At 46.1% G+C, this 18,209-nt stretch overlaps 1 protein-coding gene across 2 annotated transcripts in view; it reads right to left on the reverse strand.

The window, feature by feature from the left end:
• Positions 1 to 11,103, reverse strand: part of ADD2 (adducin 2) — a 110,928-nt gene extending 99,825 nt beyond the window's left edge. The window contains exon 1 of one of the 2 annotated variants that reach the window (XM_055123460.1): positions 10,618 to 11,103. The gene's annotated coding sequence lies outside the window, so the exon portion shown is untranslated. The remainder of the gene's footprint in view (positions 1 to 10,617) is intronic. The other variant, XM_004609137.3, reaches the window with a different exon arrangement.
• Between the last annotated feature and the right edge of the window lie 7,106 nt (positions 11,104 to 18,209).

Genomic DNA, 18,209 nt, shown 5'->3' on the forward strand with positions numbered 1-18,209 from the left:
AAAAAACCTTCATGATTGAATTTCAATTATATGATAATCTAACACCTATCCCTCCACCAGTGTGCATTTTCCACCACCAATATTCCCAGTGTCCCTCCCAACACTCCCACCCCACCCCACCCCTGTCTCTGTGGCAGACACCTTAGGAAACTTTTTAGATCATCTTTAGTGGATTATTCATAACAAGCAATACAAAATAAATTATTATGTTCTGCTTTGGGGGCAGGCTTGGGGGATCAGGGTGTAATAATTCAAAATATGGTGGGGGGAGGTGTAATAGTGGTGGGATTGGTGTTGGAATATTGAATGTAATCAATTATTGTGAACAAATTTATAAAAATTAAATTAAAATTTTTAAAAAGTTAAAAATAATGTAGGTCTTCTGTAAAAGTGAAGTGAAAGGCATAATACAAGCTTTTTTTATTTTTAGGCCACATCTGGTAATGCTCAGGGGTTACTCCTCGCTCAGCACTCAAGAATCACTCTTGGGGACCATATGAGAATATGGGATGCCAGGGATCGAACCCAGGTCAACCGCATGCAAGGCGAATGCCCTACCCACTCTACTATCACTCCAGTGCCCTACAACAAGCTTTTGAATATCAAGGGACGCCTGCAGTTTGTCAAAGTAAAAGCTGGTCATTTAGAGGAAGAGATTACAACAAGTTTTGGATGACAAAAATGGGGTACAAGTGACTAATGCTTGCAAGCAAAAGAAGCCCCAGCCTAGACTTCAGGCTGAGGAGCCAGATGACCTTCCTGGCAAGGCCCCTAAAGATGTTATGGCTTCTGAGATGGCAGATATAATGCTGAAAAGGAAGGAGAGGAGGGAAAGACTCAGCATGGGGGCACAAATTGTAGGTCTTTATATGGAGCAACAGATCCTGCCCACCTCTCCTGCCTCCACACACTGTAGTCCCCAGGCAGGCTTAGCTGTAATTACTGCCGTAGCTCAAAAGAGTATGCCTACACCGCTGTTTCTGAATTAACTGCTTTGATCGCTGATGGTTCTTCAAGAAAACGCATATATTACAGGGGACAAAATAGAGCAGGTGCCCCCAGAGAAACAAAATCCATTTGCACTTCTCCCAGATCACTTTCTACTTGTGGTCCAAGGGCAGAGATATCAGGGCACCCAAAAGAATAAGAGATATCTGCATGTTATTTACTGTGCCATGAACAATATCAATCCAGTAAGATAATGACCAACTTTCAGGGCATTCAGCTTTTAGAATGACCTTAGAGACAAATCACAGGAACCAACTCTGATTATGGAACAGCAAGAATAATAAACTTTGACAGTGCAAAAGGAAAGGTACAGCTAGGGACGGAGGAAGTGGGCAAGGAGTTTATGGTGACAGTCTTCTTATAGAGAACAGAGTCAAATGCCCCAGTGGATAGTCCACGGAAAGTGAAATCTGCTTCTAATAGAGGCATTATCTGAAGGGGCGAAGGAGATATGGGTGTGAAAAAATAAGCTATATCCTGGGCTTTTATCATCGAAAGTCACTAGACAACGATCCAGGATGACAGGTTTGTAACAGCAGCAGTGCACGCACGTTATCTGAGACACAGAGGTAACTACCGCAGAACAGAAAACAGCTCAAAAGAGGTTTATCTGTGACTATGAGGGGTGAAGGGTGGGCAAGGATCATTGCTTTCTGTTTGAAGCCTTTCAGTCCTACTTGATTAACTAGACATGCATATTGCCTTTAAGAAAAACAATTTTTAAATGGGGGACAGGAAAAGAAGAAAGAAAATACATTTGAATGAACAGGAGAAAGGAAGTTTCGCACAGTGTGGTAGGAATGGGCATAGAATGGGTTAAGTGGGATACTGCATAACTATGGTAACAGATGTAGCTAATTTAGGACACAAATGAGGGTGTTGGAAGGATCTAAGAGAAATGTGGTGCTAGGAGGGAAGGGGAATAAATTCTAAATAAAGGAATGCTGAGATAATCAGTATGGATGCTCTGCCATCTGACACAAGAAAAAGGAGGAGAGAACTGAACCGCCCTCACTTTCCCATGTCTTTTCACAATAGATTTTTTAAGTTAAAGCCAAGAGATTGTCACTTTGGCTCCGTGCTGGGTAAGGAAAGCAAACATGATGAAAGTCAGAGTCCCCAGGAATTTCCAAGTTTTGTTACTTTGATCAATGGTTCTGAGAAAAGAGAAAGTATGGATGCTAGTCAAATGCCCCTGCACTGCTGATCCTGTCAATAAATGAGGTGCAACTGAGCACATACATTTCAAAATCCCACAGAAAATCAGCAAAGACATATAAAAATAGGCACAAATCTCCTCACTTCTGCTTCCCAGGCAAGCTGCCATTCACAGACCAGAATCTGTGCAGAATCACATCCCCACACCACTGCTTCCTCCCGTCCAGGAATGTGACATTCAATTTCTTGAGTAAATATTAGAAAATCATGTTTCTCTGTGAAAACTGTCTGTTGAATCAAGATTTTTACATGTCAGGATATGATGCAGTGTTACAACCTTAAATCTTTCTTTTCTTTTTGTTCCATATATGATTTACAATCTTGTTTATTTTTTTAATCTTAATTTGTCATGCTATAAATGTGTCTATTTTACTGACTTTCAAAAAAAAAAAAAACACCAACTTAGCCAGACAAAAACTGGGAGAAGGGCATATCAATTAGGGAGAGGAAGAAGCCTATGAAGGCCTAGAAGCTGGGGCAGGGAGGAAGGGGCCTGCCCAAAAGATGGAGGTTGAATTAAGGGGTAGAGGGTAAAGAAAGAATGTGTAAAGCTGTTGAAGAAGGTTAAGGAGCTTGGCTTTCAGCAGAAGGTAAAGAAATGACAAAATTACAATGGCTAGAGGGAGGGAAGCCAGGTTCCTTTGAAAGGACGAGAAGTAGGAAGCTATGGAATGATGCAGAGTTCTGACCCGAAACCCAGGGTTCTGTCAAACAGAAACTCTAGCCAACTAGACTAGGCTGGATGAAGGGAAATATCACCCACAGAAGGACAAAATCTATCTGTGCCATATGGAAGCCACTATAACTGAAATCATTCAAAGGAGCCAAATGGCTTCTTTTGTGAGATGGCCTGTGAGGGAAAGAAGGGCAGGAAGCACCATGATTTCTTTCACATCTGGTTCTTTTTTGGCTCTTCACCCTGACTCCATTGCTATACTTACATGGTCCAGTGTAGCCATCAACTCTGAGATTCCAAGTCCTTACAGATCCATGCCTGGCCCAATCAGCTACCTGGGGCAATGGGGTTGAGAGTCTCAAACAGTGCTTAAAAGCTACCACTAGAAGGATTTGATAAATGTTTTCCAGCGGTAACAGGGATGGGCCCAGGGAAGATCTTTCCAGATGTTGTATGGAGCACCAAGATTTGATTTTTAGCCTCCAGGCCCTACCCAGAAAACCCATGAGTTAAAGTCCTATATCAGATCAAATATATTGAGGGCATTTATTGCTGACACAAGAGGCACTTATTAATGTAATTGTGTATAATTTTGGTAACAACTACTGTGGTGATTGTAAATGGCCTGGCTTAAAGCTGGTTATGTTAAAGCTCCACTTTACTTGGAACTCTCTTGGCACTGTCAAGATTGGGGGTTCTCCAAATGCCCTTGAATAGATGACTGGTTAAAGAAACTTTGGTACATCTACACAATGAAATACTATGCAGCTGTTAGGAGAGATGAAATCATGAAATTTGCTTATAAATGGATAGACATGGAGACTATCATGCCAAGTGAAATGAGTCAGAAAGAGAGGGACAGACATAGAGGGACTGCACTCTTTTGTGTAGTATAGAATAACACCACATGAGGCTGACACCCATGGGCAGTAGATACAAGGGCCAGGAGGATTTCCCCATATCTGGAAGCCTGCTTCGTGAGCAGAGGGGAGAAGGCAGATGGAATAGAGAAGGGCTCACTAAGAAAATGATGGCTGGAGGGATCAGTCGGGATGGGAGATGTGTGCCGAAAGTAGATAATGGACCAAACATGAGGACCTCTCAGTGACTGTGCAGCAAGCCATAATGCCTAAAAGTAGAGAGAGAGTATGGGGAATAATGTCTGTCATGGGGGCAGGGGAAGGGTGGGAAAGGAGGGGTATACCTGGGATATTGGTGGTGGGGAATATACACTGGTGGAGAGATGGGTGTCTGATCACTGTGTGATTATAACCCAAACATGAAAGCTTGTGACTACCTCACAGTGATTCAATAAAATTAAATAAAGAAAGAAATATACTTAATGCTGTTAAAAAAAATTGGGGGCCCCAGGGGCTGGAGAAATAGCACAGTGGGTAGGGCGTTTGCCTTGCATGCAGCTGACCCAGGTTCGATTCCCAGCATCCCATATGGTCCCCTGAGTACAGCCAGGGGGCAATTTCTGAGTGCAGAGCCAGGAGTAACCCCTGTGCATTGCCGGGTGTGACCCAAGAAGCAAAAAAAAAAAAAGAAAAAAAGATTGGGGGTTCCAGTCACTCAAGGTGGGAGCATCTCTAGAGCCCCATGATTTATATTGCACCTATGCACTTACTACCACCACTGACCCACAGACTCACTCATGCCAGAAATCATCCAAGCAGGTGCAATAAGCCAGAAAATCATGCTAGAATTCCACCGGGATAACATGCCTGCTTCATCTCAGGAGAGCGCCTTGTTGACTCATGGGCTGCCATGGGTGTTCGGCAATATCTGTTCCTTATCATCTAGAGAAACCTTCGAGAATCCGTGTAGGGCATTTGCTTTGCACAAGGCTAACCCAAGTTTGATCTCCAGCATCCCATACTGTTCCCCAAGCACTGCTAAGAGTGATTCCTGCATGCAGAGCTAAAAGTAACCCCTAAACATTGCCAGATGTGGCCCAATAAGCAAAAATAATAAATAAAATTTAAATAAAAACAGAATAGACCTGTTTTCTGTTGCCTGGAACTATCCTGATTTTATCACAGAAGGTCTCCCATCCCAGGAAACCCACGAGTCTAGGCAACCAGGGACTGAAGAATGCATAGCATCAAATACAACCATGTGCACTTAATATGTATACATAAATATATCTGTGCATACATATACATATATCACAAGGGAAGCTAACAGAAATGCAATTTCTTGTAGGAAATATTTCTTGTCATCTTTGGTAGATCCTTAGACACAAAGAAAATATAAAAAGACTTGAATAATATGATCAATAATGGGCTGTAATCAAATGTTGCTTTCCACAGAGATTAGCCTTTCTTCGCGTTTCCTTCAAACACTAGCCACCCTTGCACTCACAGTTTTGCTTAGCAGACAGACCAAGATGAATATTTGGTGGAAGTTCACTATTCCATAGGTATTCTGAATCTGAGTGACTTTATTCGTTTTTGTTGTTGTGTTGTTGTTGTTGTTGTTTTGGGTTTGATTTAGTTGTTTTGTGGATTTTGGGTGTGTTTTTGATGGAAACAGAGGCAGTTTAAGATTTGAGATTCAGATTCAAATTGTGTTATCTAAGGTATATGTAGAGTCAAATGTGGTGGCAATGATCTTTTTCTTTTTTTTTTTTTTTTTTTTTTTTTTTTCTTTTTGGGTCACACCCAGCGATGCTCAGGGGTTACTCCTGGCTTTGCACTCAGGAATTACTCCTGGCAGTGCTTGGGGGACCATATGGGATGCCGGGGATCGAACCCGGGTCGGCCGTGTGCAAGGCAAACGCCCTACCCGCTGTGCTATCGCTCTGGCCCCAGGCAATGATCTTTTTCATGAAGGTTCAAAATTCTACCCAAGAATCTTGAGCGTGGCCTTATCGTAGTTCAAAATGCTTAGATTGTATTAGAAAGCTCCTTTGATGGAAAAAAATTCTCATAAACTCAGGGCTGACCTAAATCACTTTTATCAAAATGTAACAAATATGTACATACATTAAAAACTAGCTCTGAACATTATGGTTTTTATTTAACTAAAACATCAAAACAACTGTAAAATAAATAAAACTATCAAACTTTAAAATGACAAGAAAAGCAATTGACTGCTATAGATCATACAGTTTTGCTGAAATTAAGTATTTTATATTGAACAATAGAAAGACACAATCTCTAGTCTAGTTACTACGTATTATCATTGTCTGTTTAGCTTTTATTTTTTAATTTAGCAATACTATTGCAGATAACTCACAGGGCCTAATAATATCAATAACTTTTAAAAACAGTGTTTGCTACTTATAGGTAAACTTCATATTAACTTCAGCTACCAAACCCTCCTGGACTAACTTTATAAGTAATAAATCTTCACTCCAATAAAAAACAGCCATAATTTCTGGCTCACAGGATCGTGCAGGGCACACACCGGACCACAGCTTAATCTTAACACGGCCTCCCGGGGACCATCAGATGCAGCACCAGAGGGCCCTGAGCACCACTGGGGTGGCCTGGTGTCCCAGGTACTACAAGACCCAAGTAGCACCATATCTCAGGCCCTTGCACTGATCCACTGGAGATGGGCGCCTGGAGTCGCCCCCAGGTTCCCTACCCCAAACCCGTCAGCACTCCTTAGGCCAAAAAATGTCACCACCACCAACAACAACAAAACAGTAATAATAGTTAACTTTTCTTGACTTTACAATTTGCTCCAAGTCTTGCAGTATTTCTATGAAATCAATACCACATATTTATGCCCACGTTATGCTGAGAAAGTTGCAGAACAGAGAGGTTGAGTCACTTCCCTCAAATCTCACAAGCAGATTTGAACCCAGACGGTCTGGGTCCAGTGAGCCATGTCCCCCCAAATTACCTGTCTCACTGGCTTGGACATAAATACTTGCTAGGGGTTACTAACTCTGCTTTAAATGCAGATCTAACCCCATTATTGCTGAAACCACAACAGCCACTTTCTCACTGCATTTTCACGACAACATCAGCTGTCAGAAAATCGCTGTGACTTGGTCCATACAAAGGTGGAGTTGGCATGAGAGCTGCATTCCTTGCCAACGTAGCAGTGGCTGCCAGGAGCTGTTCTTTCTGCGTTTGACAAACCTGTGCCCTGGGGGACTCTCCTCTCTCCATGTGCTCCTATTTGAGTTCCCCTCCCCCTTAGCCCCCATCTGTGCTGGCCCGCCTCAGACGGGAAGCTACAGAAGTAAACACAGGCCAAGCACTGGCTTCGGGGTTGCCATCAAGATGATTCCAGAAGACATTTTTATTATTATTTCACATTGTCATTGAAATAAAAGCTCTAAGGCAATACAATGATCCTTTGAACTATCCACAGAATCGCAGGGGTCTGAGAGGCCAATCACACTGAGGAACACAACCAGAAAACCTGTTCTGTGAGAACCAGAGAGATAGCTCAAGGAGTAGAGCAGGTGCATAGCTCTCAAGTTCTATTTCTCAGCACAGCATGGCACCTTGAGCATCACATGGGGTAGGTCCTGATGAGTCTTGGCCATAAGAGGCCCGGGTCAGCATCCTGAGGCCCCCAATACCAGGCTCAACTATGTAGTGAGTGGCTCTACCCCCAGAATCCCAAGTGTGACTTCTCTTTAAAAAATAATTATTAGGGGTAGGAGAGATGTGCCAAAGGACTAGAGGACATACTGACTCTGCATGGTTCCCTGGGCACCGCTGGAGCAACCCTCTGAACACCAATTTGGGAGTAGCTCCCAACTACCTGGTGTGGCCAAGCAAAACAAAACAAGTTATGTGAAACACATGCTTGTGTCTCACAATGAAATAACGGAAGACATCATCTCAACCTTTGTGCCAAGGTTGAGAGAAGCTCCTTTCCAATCTTAGAATCAAGAACTATTGTGTTCCACTTTGTGCTTTACCTGCACAGCTCTTATTGCAGCTTGTAACTGTATATTTATCTAAGACTTCTGACCGTGTGTCTGCTTCCTGTATTTATCTGTAAGTGCTGTCTGGGCAGAACCCGAGTTCACTTAACTGCTTGTTTCCTAGAAGCGCGCATAGAAGCCGACTTGCCCTTACTGAACATTCATTGAGTGACTGAGTCAATGAATACAGCATATGAGCCATGGTCTGCTCAATCTCCCCTCCTGTCTGAGCTGCCAAAACATCTAGAGCTGTACTTGTTTTCCCCTCTTAGCAAGTGTAGAGGGTCTTGTGCTTGCTGTTTGTGTATTAGTCTCATTCTTAATATCTTTTTAATCCTCTGCCATTAGGTCCTTTTTCCTTTTCTGTCTGCTGTTCTCCTCCTTTGCTTGATTTTATGTGCCCCTGTAAGCTGTCTTAAATTCCTTACATAACATGATAAATATATTTATTAAAGTCTTCCTTTATATATTTGAACTCTAAACAGCAACAAACACATCTGATCCTCAGTAAATTCTGAAGAACAGCCAAGATTTGGCAGTTCCAGCACTAACATAATAATGAAAGCAAATCAGCCCACACCTAGGAACCAAGCCCGGTGTGCCACTCAGGCAGTGCTATGTACTGTCACTGACAAGCACATTTCCAATAGGGCTCCGCAATTTGATGGCTGTGAAAGAACATGGTGCTTGCCACAAAAAAAAAAAAAGTTACTGGTTTGGGGTAAAAGAATTATTTCTTTTTAATGATTACCCAAAATGTAATGACATACTAATAATAAAGTTTGTGGGTTGGGAAATATAGTACAAGGACAAGGGTACCTCATATCACGTGTCCCCAGCACTGCCAGCAGTGGCCCTGGAGCTCCCCTAAGCACCAACACGGTGGTCTACAGCAGCTCAGGGCCCGAGCAGCGCCACATCCCCGGGCCTCACACTGAATCACCAGCCTGGTGGGCAGGGAACTGCCAAGAGGAGCCCCCAGGCCACTTGCTCTCTGCTTGAAAACCCATCCCCAAGTACATTTTTACTGTATTTTATTGAGGCTGGGGGGAATAAGAAGTGGGAGGTGGATTAGGGGGCACTGGGCAAGATTCTAATATTCAGGAACTACAGAGTGAGAAAAGTCTGATCACTCTAGTGAATGGAATTATAGTATAAGGCACAAATAGTAAGTGGTCTAAATCCCTTTTGAACATCTAACATAGGGGGCCAGAGAAAAAGCTCAAGGGGCTGTGTGCCTGTTTTACATTCAGGAGGCTCAGGTTTCATGCCCTGGTACCTCCTGATTCCCCAGCACTGCTGGGAGCAATGCCCCCAACCCCCCAGCACAGAACTGGGAGTAGTCCCCAGCAGAGCACTGCTTGGATATGCTCCCCCACAAAAAAAAAAAAAAAAAAAAAATTCCTAACATATACTCTGCATACCCTAGTGGGAAGCATGACTTGCAAGTCTGAAACTTCACGTCTTTCTGGATCTCATTCACTTAACTTGCATTTCACATGCAGGTCAACTCCTTTCCCCTTTAAGTGAAACACCAATTTCAGGTCCCATTAATGAGGAAACCTCTGCGACCCAAGTAAAACAGCTCCTAGACCCCATAACCTAAACGACCCAAGTTAAACAGCTCCTAGGCCCCGGCAACCTAGACGTGAAAGAAGAGGAGAGGGGTCTGCGCTCTAATGTCTCCCACCTGTCCCACCTGGAGGCCAGAACAACCTCTGGGGTCAGAAACGCACAAAACGTCCATGTAGAAAATAGACTCGACTCCGATTTTTTAACAAGGCTCATTTGAGTCCATCTTAGCTGACAAACTGCAAGAGGAGGGAAGAGTGGGAGTAAAGAAACAGATGGGTAATCATCATGTGTCACGGATAAATCACAATTTTTTAAAGAATTTGATAGGGTGTGGGCTGGGTTCTCTCTGTAGCTCAAGAAAAGGAAGGGGAGAAACGCAAGACAATAGGCTGGAGCTGGAGCCTGACCAGAATCCTAAAGCAGCCCGCTCCCTCCCACCCTTCCCCCCACACCAGGTAGGGAGGAAGCATCCGGCTCTTCTAGCTATTCCCAAACAAGCGGGACCCAGCCCCGCGCCTACCCACACCTCCTGGTCCGAGATGGGGGCCCCTGCCCGCAGGAGGCGAAACCAGGCAGGGGGGCAGAAGGGCGGGGAGCTGAAAGCAAAGAGAAGCACAGACCAGCAAGACCTCCTCGGGGACACGGGCTTCCCCACCCCATCCTCCGCCCCGCTGCCGGTGCAAAAATTTTTTTAAAAAATTAAAAAAAAAAATCCAAACCCACCCGGCCAGCTCACACGCGGCTCCACGCCCTTCCCGCTCCCAAAGCCGGCGGCTGGCGACGCGGCACCTGCAGGGGCGCAGCTGCAGCGGCGAGGCCGGAGCGCACCAGCCCCGCCTGCGCCCGTGCGCCTGGGCGGCTCCCCCGAGGGCGGCGGCGGGGCGCAGCGCGGGGAGGGGCGGCCGCGGCCGCGAGCGAGGGGGGCCTGAGGAGAACGCCCCACCTGGGTGGCCCCCTGAGGGGAGGCCAGCGCTGGGCAGCCCCGCTTTCCCAAGCACCGCCAATGTTACATCACCCCCCGAAACCTTCAATCAATCACCCCCGGGAAGGGCTGCTTCGCAGACAGACGCGCTCCCTCGGAGATGCTCGCCGCTGCGGACCAGACAATCCCCCCTCCCCGCAAGGCGCAAGGAGGCTGCGGGGCCGGAGGCGGGGGAGAGAAGCTCCAATTCAACGAAAATGAACTAGATCAACAGAACCCCGTGCCGCCCCAAGGTGCCCATTCCCTCGCCAGGCGTACCTGCTGCGCGGCATCGTATCCATCCCTGCTCTTCCACTGCGGGGGTGCGGGGTGCTGGGGGGGGGGTGGTTGCGTCCTCTTGTTGTTTCTCTTGGGGGTCTGCCTCCTACACGCACCCGGCTAGTCTGCGGAGCGCTGTTTGCTCCCCATCCCCGAGCAGCCCCGGCGCCCTGGGCAGAGCCGCCTGCAGTTCCCACCAGTGCGGGCAACGTCTCTGCGTCACCCGGCGCCGGAGACCACGGAGGCGACTCCGCGGCGACAAAAGGCGTCCTTCCCGCTCGCTCGCGCCTCACCGCCCCGCCGCCAGGAGGAAATACATTTCCCGCACGACACTGCGAGGAAATGCGAGCTCTCGTGGCCGTGCGCGTTGACAAAAGGACGCACGGCGGGGCCCACAGCGCCCCCTCGAGCGGGGCCGCTGCCCGGACGCACGGCCAGAGGGCCACGGTGCTGCAGTGCCCCCGCCCGCCCGCAGTGCCCGCCGCCCCGCGCTGCCGCAGTCCAGCTGCCCACGGCCGCCCTGGCCAGCCGCGAGCTCCTGGGGGAGATTTCGGTACGAGGAAGAGCAAAGGAAAGGGGGTGTTCCCTGACAGCCCGCAACCTCCCTGGCGCTGCTAAAAATAATAATAATTGTTGTTGTTGTTGTTATTGTTATTATTATTATTATCATTATTATTATTATATCTTCCCCTTTGGAATTTTTTTTTTGTTTGGAAACTGTCTCAGAAGATGTACTCCAGTAGAGGTCTGGATAAGCTAAGGTCTGGTTAGCTAGGGTCTGACTCTGTCAATGGCGAACTGCCCCAGGCGTCCTTATCCTAATTCTGACTCCATCTTCAGCTAGGATAAAAATTGTTGGTGTTGCTTCAAGTAGGCGAAAAACTTTTGGTTCCTCTCCTGGGCTCTGGGTCCAGCTCCTTCTTATTCTCATGACTTCCACCTCTCACCGTTTCCCTCTCACCCGGCTCCCTCCTCAAAGGGAAGGGTGGGTAATGAGTGGACAGGCTGGATGACCTTGACCTGGTCACTTGCTCTATGAAACAGCATTGCCCTACCTGTGTCTGATACTTTTTTGGCAGAGCTTGTCAACACCAGGCCCCCCGTGAGGACGGATGCCAAGTGGTAGTTTAGGATGTTAGATACCCATAATTCCACCAGTTCCCCAAAGCTCCCCTAAATCAACACCCATTCTCAATGCTCTTAAAAGTGAGATTACAGGAGCCAGCGAGCTAGTCCAGGGGTTGGAGTGCTTACTTCGCATCCTGCCCTCCCGAGCCCCCAGTTCGAACCCTAGCATCACATCTGGTCACCCCAGCACTGCCAGGGGTCACTCCTGAGCACAGAGCTAGAGCTCCCGGGCACCATTGCTCGCAGTCTAACCCCGCCACACACCAAAGAGAAAGATTGCAAGGGAAACTACAAATTCCGGGAAAGCCCTTAGTCACCGCTCCCCAGTCAGTTCAGGACCCCTTAGTTCGTAATAGTGCCTGGAGCACCATAGCCACTAGAAATCCCATTAAAGTAATCAGTGATACAGCTGGAGCTCAGGTGTGCAGCGCCCGGTCACTTTAAATCTCCGCCCATGGAACAGTAGCCAATCAGAATGTAAAATGGGAGGACGGGGTGGGATTTGACCGCAAATAAAAGGAAGCCCCTAGCCCCACCTCCCACCCTGCTCCCTTTCCCCTGAGCAGCCCTCTCTGGACTCACTCTTCTCTCAGATAGAGCCGTGAGCCCCCTTCCCCCGTACCCCGCCCCCCGTACCCCCTCAAGCATGACCCAGTACAGGGAGGCCACATAGGCCCAGATAGGGGCAGAATACAAGGCACAGGGGTCTCGTCCTCCTTGGCGGTGGCTGGAGACTGGGGGAAGCTCAATGGGTTAGAGCAGAGCAGGGACAAGACAGGGAGGCAAGGAAACTGCACCGGACAGGCCCGGGAAATCGTTCACTGGACCGGACAACGTGAGAGACAGGACTTGGTCATCGTCCACGGATAAAAGAGAGACCTGGACATCTGGGGGCGGGGGGGACGGGGACCCGGACCTATCAACTTTAATAAACTCAAACGTTTAATCGACCGAGTTTTGTATGCAACTCTCTTATACAATGCTCAAGAGCCCACCAGCGCAGGAAAATGCACTTTTGTGCTAACAACAGGCTCACACTGCAGTGCTGCTGGTGAATCAGACTCTCTGCAGGCAGCCCCAGAATCCCTATTTTTAACAAGCACCTCCCCCAACGGTTCCTCTGCTCCCTAAGATTTAAGAAAGGGCGCTCGATATAAAGCTACTGTTCCTGTCAAGAGAGAAAATTTTCCCCCCAACACCCGGAGAGCCACTGGCAGGCACTGGGCCAGCGCAAAGGCTGCCTTTCTGCTCTGCCCACACCCACCCCGGTTCCTGACCCTGCCAGCACCCTCGTCCAGAATCCTCCTCCCCACTTGGAGCTTCTCCTGCAGGCCCCCTCTAACTTTAGGATGAGTCCATGGCCCTCTTGTCTCTCCCCTTTTAAACCTGACAGAAGAAGGGCCAGGACACAGACCGGCCTGGCCAGAACTAGTTGGCCATGTGTTAATTTGCTGGGTCTTCAGGTGCCTAATATGATCTGGAAGTCAGGAAAACTTCTAAAGGACCCTGAAATCACAGATAGGCAGGCCCTGTTCCGACACAGAACCCAAAATAGGAATAGAGAATTTTTGTTTAGACTAGAAATAGAGGAATTTTGTAAATTCCACAAGACATCTCCATCACTCAAAAGTTTCTCTTCCTGGTGTGCTGTTCAGCTTTCTCAAGTAATAGCAAAACATTATTAACTCTTGTCACTGTTCTGAGGGGTTTCCATGCATTTTTATTCATTCCAATCCTCACCAGAACTCTAGGAGAATGGTACTATCATTGTCCCTTTTTACAGATGAAGGGAAAAGCACAGAGAGGTTAGGTAACTTTCCCCAGGTTGCAGAGTTAGAAGGTTAGAGCAGAGCTGGAATTCAAATTCAAGCACTATGACTCCAGAGCTTGGGGACCTTAACCACCTCCCAATACATGGCTTCTCAGAACAAAAAATTGACTAGATAGCAGAACAGGTACAAGATACTGGTAAGGTTAGTTACTGTCACTGTCATCCCATTGCTCATCGATTTGCTTGAGCAGGCACCAGTAACATCTCCATTGTGAAACTTGTTGTTACTGTTTTTGGCATATCGAATACGCTATGGGTAGCTTGCCAGGCTCTGCTGTGTGGGCAGGATACTATCAGTAGCTTGCCAGGCTCTCCAAGAGGGGCAGAGGAATCGAACCCAGATCAGCCAGTGTGCAAGGCAAATGCCCTACCCACTTTGCTCCAGCTCCAGCCCAGGTAACGTTAATAAGTCTGATAATACTCTTTCTCTACAAAAATAAATAAAAGTGATTCTCCTCTTCTAGCCATCACAGAATCGAAAGATACATCCATCATTTTTTCTCAGACACCACCTAACCATGATGAGTACAAGATCGCATAGTGCAATCCTATGTCTGCAGGAGTTTTTTAAGCACCATACAATAAATAAAACATCTCAATTTCCAATTTAATCACCAAGATGATTAAATTTTAGTTAGGTTTTCACTCAACTCTCAATTCACACTGAAATCCAAGAACAGAAATGGACTAGTGGACTCCACAGGTTGTCACAAGAAACTCAGTGCCCTCACTGCAGAAAACCCACGGTGCCAGGCCATACTAGAAAAATATAGGTGACTCTGTGTCAGAGCCAGATAAACTCATCTGGCTAGCCCCTAAATTCACAATGAAATTATTTCTAATTGCCAAATCTCTCAACAGAAAATGTTTCTAGTAAGCAATTACTTAGGAAGAGAACAGGCCCCATGGTATCTCACCTCCTGGTATTCTTTTTTTTTTTCTTTTTGGGTCACACCCGGCAATGCACAGGGGTTACTCCTGGCTCTGCACTCAGGAATTACTCCTGGAAGTGCTCAGGGGACCATATGGGATGCTGGGAATTGAACCCGGGTCGGCCGCTTGCAAGGCAAACACCCTACCCGCTCTGCTATTGCTCCAGCCCCATCGCCTGGTATTCTTGATCCTGGGCAATCCCCTTTTGGGGGCTGGCAGACCTTGGGAATTGCCTCTGACTAAGAGTAGACAGCAAAGGATATAGAATATCACTATCACTATGTAGGTCTTCATACAGCCAGCTTACATGCTTTGCTCTTTAGACTTCCTGGCTTACACACTTTGATGAAACAAATAGCCATACTAGAGACACATATTTCTGGCACCATCTCATAAACTGGGAGGTAGGTCCTGTTCCAATTGAACCACCAGCTGAGATTGTGGCCCTGAAAGACACATTGAAGCAGAGGACCCAAATACATCATGCCCAGGCACTACTGCGGTCTCATACAAACCTTGAGGAACTGTGTTGTTTCAGGTTTCTAAGTTTATAATAATTTGTTACCCAGTAATTGGCCACTATAACAGTGCCTTAGCACCTTTAAAGGTCAAGCATACTCACTGGTGGCTACCCCAAGGCATGCTAGAGGTGCTACAGGAATTGGCACTCCACGGGATTGTCCCTCAACCAGTGACTACTAGGAATTAGTAGCCAACAGCCCAGTGTCCTCATTCCTAAGCATTGGGAGGACACTCAAGATAGGTTCTGGAGTTTCCCGGTAGAACTGAGCTCTAGTTGCCCACAACAGCGACCTGAGCATCTTTTGCAGGCTTGCTTTCCTCCCCTGCATCACTTGCCCACTCTCTGACTGGCATTTCCTCCTCTTGCCTCCAAAATAAACTACGAAGCCTGTTCTATTTTGGAGGATTCCAACTGAGGACAGAAGAAAGCAGGGAAGACAATGATTTCAGAGCAAGACCAGTGAGAAGTGCTAAGTCTGGATCTCCAGAAGAATCACTCTACCAATGAGTAAAACTCCAGTCATCCCTGTGTCTAAGGTGTGCGGTGGAAAGAGGACAGAACCATGAGTCCAGGCCTGAGGATATAGTCTAATTCCAGGGATCACATGACCTCAGGAGTCAACTCTGACCCTGGGGATACATTTCCCAGTTGCAAAGAAACAGTGCTCCTTAATGGTCAGAATTGTATAGTCCTCAAATTCCCATATTGAACTTCAAAGCCCCTGTATCTTAGAATGAGGCTTTACCTAGAGGGAAATTCTTCAGATAAATAAATGCAGTAAATTAATAGAGTAATTAAGACATTTCAAAAATTTGTTCATAAGGGTGGACCTTATTCGATAGGATGGATTCTTCCAGTCAGAACATGGACCCAGACTGGCACAGAGACTCCATCTGAAGACACAGAGATAAAACAACCATCTACAGCATAGGAGAGAGGCCTCAGAGCAATCAGCTCTACTGACACCTTGAACTCTTGGTCTCAAAAACAAGTGCCCATCAACACCTTCTCCAGATGGAGCCCTGGCAACACTGAGCAGCAACTAACACGGCTCCGGCTTGCGGGACTGGGACACATCTAAGCCGCGCGGCCAACCTTTTCTAAAAACTGAAAACATGCAATCTTTTAATGGAAAACCAATTATCAAATGCTTCCTTAGTAGGTCTGTCTTTCTTTGGGGGAAACTCCAACAACAATAGTGAGTTTTGTGTTGCAATATGGAACATAATCAAGGTAAAGAGAAAATGAAGTGAAATTCATCAGTTATACAGTCGGGGGTGTAGAGGTGGGGGCGAGGGGTATACTGGGGTTTTTGGTGGTGGAATATGGGCACTGGTGAAGGATAGTGTTTGAATATTGTATAACTGAGACATAAACCTGAAAACTTTGTAACTTTCCACAGGTGATTAAATAAAAATTAAAGGGAAAAGAAAGTGCCCAGTGCAGAACCACACAAGTTTATGGAAACACCCCAGACTCCAGTTCTCACCTTGACATTAGCCTCCATCCTCAACTGCTGCAAATAATACTGAGAAATACTGAACTTGGACTCCCTCCAAGGGGGTCCCCAGTGGACCCAAATGTTAAGTACATTAGCTCTTCCTGCTTTGAATCCACAAGAAAGCTCCAGAATGAAGACTTTTTACTGGGGACAACTATTTGCCCAGCAGGATTTATTATTCTGGAGCTATTCTTAGAGGCTTTCAGAGTCCATTCTGAGACTTGGGGTTGCTACCTTAAACAGATGTAGACTTTATTTTTCTAAGACCATAAGTCACTACCCAATAAAGCTACAACCTACAAATGCAACTCACACTGATTCTAGTATATTCCACATAGTATGTGGACAACTCATATCGGTAACAATTTTCTTGTCCTTACCCTGAGACCCACTCTATACGATTCCTCAATCAAATCCAACAAATACCACTGCCAATAACTGGGAAAGCCTATAAGTCACTGAAGAGATGGAGAAAGGAGAAAGTGGAGAGAACTTCCACCCTCTCAGTTCAACTTAATTCCAGGACCATGAAAATTGCTCTCTAAACTCCTTACTCCTCCTATTTTACAGAACTGCTCCTCTGTGAGTAGTTCCATTTTCTTGCTGATAAATAAGTTTATTTATTGTAAGCCATTCTTCAATTATCTTGTTTCCACCTATTGTCACTAATGAAGATGAGGGCCCAAAATTCAGTAGACAGGCAACCAGAATACAAAGGCAATCTACAGAATGGGAAAGGATATTCACCCAATACCCACCCGATAAAGGATTGATATCAAGGGTATATAAAGGACTGGTTGAACTGTACAAGAAGAAAACATCCAATCCCATCAGAAAATGGGCCAAAGAAATGAACAGAAACTTTTCCAAGAAAGAGATATGAATGGCTAAAAGGCACATGAAAAAATGCTCTGCATCACTAATCATCAGGGAGATGCAGATCAAATCAACCATGAGATACCACCTCACACCACAGAGAATGGCACACATCCAAAAGAACAAAATCAACCGCTGTTGGAGAGGATGTGGGGAGAAAGGGACCCTTCTACACTGCTGGTGGGAATGCCGAATGGTCCAGCCCCTTTGGAAAACAATATGGACACTTCTCAAAAAATTAGAAATTGAGCTTCCATTTGATCTAGCAATACCACTTCTGGGAATGTATCCCAGAGAAACAAAAAAGTATGGTCGAAATGACAATCTGCACTTATATGTTCATCGCGGCACTGTTTACAATAGCCAGAATCTGGAAAAAACCCAAGTGCCCGAGAACAGATGACTGGTTAAAGAAACTTTGGTACATCTAAACAATGAAATACTATGCAGCTGTTAGAAAAGATGAACTCATGAACTTTGCATATAAGTGGATCAACATGGAGAGTATCATGCTAAGCAAAATGAGCCAGAAAGAGAGGGACAGACATAGAAAGATTGCAGTCATCTGTGGAATATAAAATAACAGAGTAGAAGACTCTGTTATTAACCCAAGAATAGTATTAACCCAAGAATAGTAGTATATAATACCAGGAGGTTGGCTCCATAGCTTGGAGGCTGGCCTCACACGCTGGGGGAAAGTCATCCCAGATAGAGAAGGGAACACCAAGTAAAATGTGATTGGAAATCCCGCGCGGGGAGGGAGATACATGCTGAAAGTAGACTAGAGACTGAACATGATG

This window comes from Sorex araneus, chromosome X (genome assembly GCF_027595985.1).
Source record: "Sorex araneus isolate mSorAra2 chromosome X, mSorAra2.pri, whole genome shotgun sequence".
Taxonomy (NCBI): Eukaryota; Metazoa; Chordata; class Mammalia; order Eulipotyphla; family Soricidae; genus Sorex; species Sorex araneus.